Here is a 7,349-nt window from a genome sequence, read left to right as displayed (position 1 = left end):
CCTCATGATCTGCGCGCCTCAACCTCCCAAAGTGCTGGGATTACAGCCATGAGTCACTGCGCCAGGCCGGTGTTCCCTATATTCTTTTAAAATTGTATGTGTATACTTATATACTCACTTACTTATGTATATATAAAAATAGAGAAAAATAACAAAATAAGCTCCTAATAAGAAACTCCTAAAAGCAGGAGTGGGGAGATGGAAAAACTTCCCTGGCACTTCTTTTTGTCACATCAAACTTAGTCTAATTTCTGATCCTCAGGGACATGCATTAGGGCTACTGTGGCAATTGGCACCTGTACCTTTACCAATCATCTGATCAGAGTAAGAAGTTCCAACTGGTGCATGGAGCAGTTTGCCAGCTACCTCCTATCACCAAGGCAAAGGGTTCATGTTGGAGTTTTCTTTCTTTTTATGAGCACCAGAATTTATTCTGATTTATGCTTGTTTGAGCTGTGTACTCCTGTCTAAACGCTGTCTTAGATATTAATTTTAATTCAATTTTCCCTGTATCTAAATGCAGTTATTCAAACTGAGAAATGATGTTTAGAAAACGTATTAGTGCATGATCACTTTTATACAATGAAGTACACTGAATACCAAAGCATAGATGTATTTGAGAATAATTTGAAAGTTGAAATCCTGATTGGCATCTACCCAGAAAATTCAGCTAATCAGAAAATTACAATTCCTAAGCATTTCACAAATTGGAAATTTTGTGATAAAAGATCAATATAGTTATACTCAGTATAATTTAATTTTATTTACAAACAGAGCATTATCTTCCCATGCTTTTAAGTAATCATGGTATAGATGCAACTAAAAACCGGTCTGGACTCCCTCAGTTACTACCAGAAGTTAATGCCACCCAGTGTCCATGTCACACCACCCTCAACATGATCCAGTCTCCCACCCCCCACCTCCCATCATCTTTCCACTGTGCTCACCATTGTGCCTTTCCACAAAAGGAAAATCTCCATTATGCTTATTTGTATTTTCTTTCCCTACCTTATGGGACATCAGATTCCCACCATTTTCCTTCTGATCCACTGGTTGCCCCTTTGTGATTTTTTTTTTTTTTTACTGGCCCTCTTGCTTTTCCCAGCTTCTAAATATTGGAGTGCTTTTCACTTTGCTAACTATACTTTACTTTCTAGGTAAGCTCATCCAATCTCATGGCTTTAAATAATCTCCTTCTCTGACTTTCCCTTTGACTCCTACACTTTCACATATGTTTGTTTACTCCTTATTTCTATTTTGGCATCTAATTGGCATCTTGAAATCAACATGTGAAATAGGACTATTGAATTTCAACTTCTTACCTCAAAATATGCTCTTGCCTTTCTCTTCCTTACTTCAATATACAGTATTTATATACATCCCTGCTCTTAGGCAAAAAAGCTAGATATTGTCTTTAATTTCTTTCTCTCGGAGTCCAATCCAATAGTCCTTTGGCTCTACCTTGAACTATGTTCTGAATTGAACTACTGTTTACGCCTTCCACAATTACCAATTCATCCCAGCTACTGCTATTTCTGGCCTGTTCTACTGCAAAAGCTACCTAACTGGTCATCCTACTTCTGTATTTGCTCACCTACAATCTATTTTTTTGGTTTTGTTTCGTTTTGTTTTGTTTTTGAGACAGAGTCTTGCTGTGTCACCCAGCCTGGAGTGCAGTGGCACGATCACGGATCACTGCAACTTCTGCCTCCCAGGTTCAAGCAATTCTCCTGCCTCAGCCTCCCAAGCAGCTGGAATTTCAGGCACGCGCCACTATGCCCAGCTAATTTTTGTATTTTTAGTAGCGACGAGGTTTCCCCATGTTGGCCAGGGTGGTCTCAAACTCCTGACCTCAGGTGAGTGCCCACCTTGGCCTCCCAAAGTGCTGGGATTACAGGCGAGAGCCACTGTACCTGGCCAATCTATTTTTTATATAGCAGATTTCAATCCTTTAAAAATGTAAATTTAGTTATTTAATCTCCTTGTCAATGTTTTCCAAAGACTTTTCATCATATTCAGGGAAAAAGCCAAATAATTTTCAATTAGCTACAAGACCCTACATGGACAAGCCTTTGCCTAATTTCCTACTATTTACCCTGACCTAGTTGGCTTCAGCTCACAATGCATTTCTTGACGCCTCAAGCAGGTCAATATTTGCCTGCATCTGAATCTGCACACTACTTTTCCCACTGCCTAGGCCACTCTTTACCAAAGCCTCTTCACATCTATCTCATTCACATCATTCAGATTACTATTCAAATAGACAAAGACCTTATTGAGAGATCTTTTATTTACAACTTTTTCCCTTCCTACCTTGCTGAAATTATATTATTTTTAAAAATACATATCACTACCTGAAATTTTGTGATTTATTTATTAAATTAGAATGGGACCTAATTTATCTTGTTCACAGGTTATACAGATACCCGCTGGTCCATAATTAACAATTAGTATTTGTTGAATGAATAAATGAATCTATTAACACTGTGGTTTTATTATTTGAAATGTACGAAATTGGTAAGAAGCTCTTCTCAAAATATGTTATATCACAGACATTTTAATATTGCTTATTCAATGTGCATATTTTAAAAATTTTTTTCTAAAATGTAGTGAGAATTCTTTCTTGAGTTTTGCTGTTAAAAAGAGAGACTTGGGCCTCATCTTAGCCACGGTGAGGTTTATTTACTTTTCTAAAAATTTGTGATCTCAGGGATCAGTTCAGAAGCAAAGATAATGCCTCTTACTTTGTTGAAGTAAAATACATAGAGGGGATAAAGGTGCTTCTCACAGAAGCCGGCACATGTGAAGTCCTCTATGCGTGGCAGTTATTCCTACTATTGCCCCATGCTATCAATAACCTTTCCATACATTGCATTTTTTAAAAAACAAGAAATAGATCTGGGCATGTGATAAAATACAATGAATCAGGAGTCTGGAGAACTACCCAGTAGGCCAGGCTCTGACACTTACTAGCTCTACTAAGAGGTTAAAACCATATTAACCTCTCTGATCCTTAGGATCTTCACAGATAAAATAGGGAGAAAGGGGTGGATAAGGAGGGTGGAAAATAACTGTATCATTTTAAAATTTCCTAGATCCCACCACACTCTGTAAGTTCTGTGATTCTATGTGTATGGAAAGCTGTTTTCCAGTTTCAAAGAAATTGGGGGTTTCTTTGGCAGACTTCATATATTTCAAACTGAACATATCTCAAAGCAGTTTGTATTTCCTTATCATTTGTGAGGTGGCTGAGATGAGAGTGTGGGATTGGAGCCACTGGGGAAAGAAACTGATGTTTTAAGTGAATTAGCTGCACATATTTCAGGTTTCAATCGTAGTTGATCTAATAAATCAATTGTAAACAAGTACTGAAGGCAAGTGTAATTTATTGCCCTCATGGGGATTAATTTGGGTAAAGATGGCCAAATGTAATCCCAGTACATGAAACTAATCATTTTGGTAATTAGTTGTGTGTTAACATCAGTAAAATTCATGTTAGTCTTGTTTACATGATGTTAACTAAGTCTGTCAGGGTATTTTCCACAACTGAATTCACTCTGAGATTCTCTTAAAACTAATTGTGGTACACAGACTAATGCTTCCTTCCCTCAAAAGATGTTCATGTCCTAATTCAAGACATCTGTGAATATATTACCTTACAAGACAAAAGGAACATTGCAGATGTTACTACATTAAGGATTCTAAAATAGAAGTATTTTCTGGGTGGACCTGATGCAATCACAGTATCCTTGTAAAAGGGGGGTGGGAGGTGAGACAGGACAGAAGATGCTTTACATGTGGAGGAAGGGGCCACAAGGAAAATAATGTAGGTGCCTTCTGGAAGATGGAAACGACAAGGAAATAGATTCTTTCCAAGAGCCGCTGGAAGGAACACAGACCTATGGACCTATTTTATACTTCTGGCTTCTCAGAATGTAAAATAATAGATCTTTGGTTTTTTAAGCCACTAAGTTTGTGGTAATTCTTCAGACCAGCTATAGGAAACTCATACAATTGCCTTGTAAAAATGACTATATGATAGTATTTATATTAAGTTCGTAATTGTTAGGTCCAGTTAATAACTTTAATTAAAAATTTTCAAAAATGTTAATCATCTGAAGTTCTAACACATGTGACAAGTTACTTGTAGCTGTATTAACTATAGGAAAATCACCTACAGTAACTTCTTATTGTGAATCATCTAATAAAGTAATGTTTTGTGTTGGGAAAAGCACATAACCTGAGATCTACTCTCTTAACAAATGTTTAAATGTACAGTATTGTTAACTATAAGCACAATATGGTACAAATGATCTGTACAGTTTATTCATCCTGAATAAATGAAACTTTATACCCATTGAATTAGCAACTTCCCATTTTACCCTCCTCCCAGCCTCTGGTAACCACCATTTTACCTTCTGTGTCTATGAGTCTGTTTACTTTCAATACTTCATGCAAGTGGAATCCTGCAGTAGTTTTCCTTCCGTGACTGGCTTATTGCACTTAGCATAAAGGCATCAAGGTTTATCCATGTTGTCACATATGGCAGGATTTCCTTCTTCTTTTATAGCAGTATAACTCATTTACTCTTTTGAGAGGTGATTTTTATTGGATAGAGATTCCAGATATTGTGTGTGAAATTACTGAAATGGCTGACCTACACATAGGATTCCTCTCGTGACGGTTTTAAAATATGACCATAAATTCAAAAGGCAGATCCTAATAGTTCTGCTGAGTATGGGTTGGACTAACCTGCTTCTCACAAAGAGAATTTAAGACAGAAATGATGGTATATGGTGTTCAGAGCTAGGGTCATAACATGTATTATCTATCCTTTTTATAATCTCACTCTGGGAGAGATTAGCTTCCATGTCTTTGAGGATAATTAAGCAGCCCTATGGAAAGGTTCATATGGTGAGCAGCTGAGGTCTTCTGCCAATAGCCTTGAGTGACCTATTTCCATCTTGGAAATAGATCCTTCAGCCTCACTGGAGCCTTGAGATGAAGCCTTGGGTCATTGCTTCACTGTAACCTTGTAAGAGACCCTGAGCCAGAACCACTCAGAAAACAGGCATGCCTCTTTATTTTTTATTTTATTTTATTTTATTTTATTTTTTGAGATGGAGTTTCACTCTTCTTGCCCGGGCAGGAGTGCAATGGCACGATCTCGGCTTACCGCAACCTCTGCCTCCTGGGTTCAAGCGATTCTCCTGCCTCAGTCTCCTGAGTAGCTGGGATTACAGGCGTGCACCACCACACCCGGCTACTTTTGTATTTTTGGTAGAGACAGGGTTTCTCCATGTTGGTCAGGCTGTTCTCAAACTCCCGATCTCAGGTGATCCACCCACTTCAGCCTCCCAAAGTGCTGGGATTACAGGTGTGAGCCACGGTGCCCAGCCAGACATGCCTCATTTTATTGTACTTTGCTTTGTTGGGCTTTGCAGATCTTGAGTTTTATGTAAGTTAAAAGGTTTGTGGCAATTCTGTGTCAAGCAAATTGATCAGTGCCATTTTTCCAATAGCATGTGCTTATTTCAGGTCTCTGTCACATTTTGGTAATGTTCCCAATATCTCAAACATTTTCATCATTATTATATATATTATGGTGATCTGTTTTCAGTGATCTTTGATGTTACTACTGTAATTGTTTTGGGGTGCTACACAGCATGGTCATATAAGATAGCAGACTTAATCAGTAGGTGTTGTGTGTGTTCTGACTGCTGCACTAACCAGCCATTCCCCCATGTCTTCCTCTCTTCTCTATCCCTGAGATACAACAATACTGAAATTAGGCCAGTCAATAATCCTATAATGGCCTCTAAGTGTTCAAGTGAAAGGAAGAGTTGCATGTCTTTCATCTTAAATCAGAAGCTAGAAATGATTAAGCTAATGATTGAGAAAACACGTTGAAAGCTAAGATAGGCCAAAAGCTATGTCTTTTACTCCAAACAGCCAAGTTGTGAATGCAAAGGAAAAGTTCTTGAAGGAAATTAAAAGTGCTACTCCAGTGAACACACAAAGAATAAGAAAGTGAAATAGACTTATTGTACATTTGGAGAAAGTTTTAGTGGTCTACATAGAAGATTAAACCAGCCATGGCATTCCCTTAAGCCAAAATCTATTCTGGAACAGGGCTTTAGCTCTAATTAATTCTACAAAGGCTAAGAGAGGTGAGGGAGCCGCAAAAGAAAAATTGGAAGCTACCAGGTGTTGGTTCACGTGGTTTAAGGAAAGAAGTGACAACATAAAAGGGCAAGGTGAAACAGCAAGTGTTGGGGTAAAAGTTGGAGCAAGTTTTCCATATCTAAGATAATTGATAAAGGTGGCTACACTAAACAACAGATATTAAATGTAGCCCAAACAGCCTTCTGTTGAAAAAATACGTCATCTAGACCTTCTATAGCTAGAGAGAAGTCAACATCTGGCTTTAAAGCTTCAAAGGACAGGCTGACTCTCTTTTTAGGGGTAATATAGATTGAAACTTTAAGTTGAAGCCAGTGCTCATTTGCCATTCTGAAAATCCTAGGGCCCTTAGGATTTATGCTAAATCTACTCTGCTTTTGCTCTAGAAATTGAAGAACAGAGCCTGAATGACAGTACATCTGTTTCCAGAATGGTTTAATGAATATTTTAAGCTCATTATTGATATCTACTGCTCAGAAAAAAAAATCCTTTCAAAATATTACTGCTTATTGACAATATATCTCATCATATAGGAGCTGTGATGGAATTGTACAAAAAGATTAATGTTTTTATGCCTGCTCACACAACATCCATTCAGCAGCCCATGAATTAAGTAATAATTTCAATTTTCAGGTCTTATTTAAGAAACATATTTTGTAAGGCTATAGCTACATAAATAGTGATTCTTCTGATGGATCTGGGCAAAGTACGTTGAAAACCTTCTGGAAAGAATTCACTATTCTAGATGCCATTAAGAACATTATTGATTCAAGAGAGGAGATCCAAATAGCAACATGAACAGGAGTTTGGAAGAAGCTGATTCAACCCTCAAGGAAAATTTGGAGGGGTTCATGACCTCAGGGAGGAAGTCATAGCAAATACGGTGGAAATAGCAAGAGAACCAGAATTAGAAGTGGAGTTTGAAGATGTGACTGAATTGCTGAAATGTCATGATAAAAAATGAACAGAGAGCCAGGCAATATGGCTCACACCTGTAATCCCAGCACTTCGGGAGGGTGAGGCAGGTGGATCACTTGAGGTCAGAAGTTTGAGACCAGCCTGGCTAACATAGCAAAACCCCATCTCTACTAAAAATACAAAAATTAGCCAGGTGTGGTGGCAAATGCCTGTAATCCCAGCTACTCGGGAGGCTGAGGCAGGAGAAT

The sequence above is a fragment of the Colobus angolensis genome, unplaced genomic scaffold, assembly GCF_000951035.1.
Source record: "Colobus angolensis palliatus isolate OR3802 unplaced genomic scaffold, Cang.pa_1.0 Scaffold104, whole genome shotgun sequence".
In the NCBI taxonomy this organism is placed as follows: domain Eukaryota; kingdom Metazoa; phylum Chordata; class Mammalia; order Primates; family Cercopithecidae; genus Colobus; species Colobus angolensis.
Note: the sequence above shows the minus strand (reverse complement) of the source record.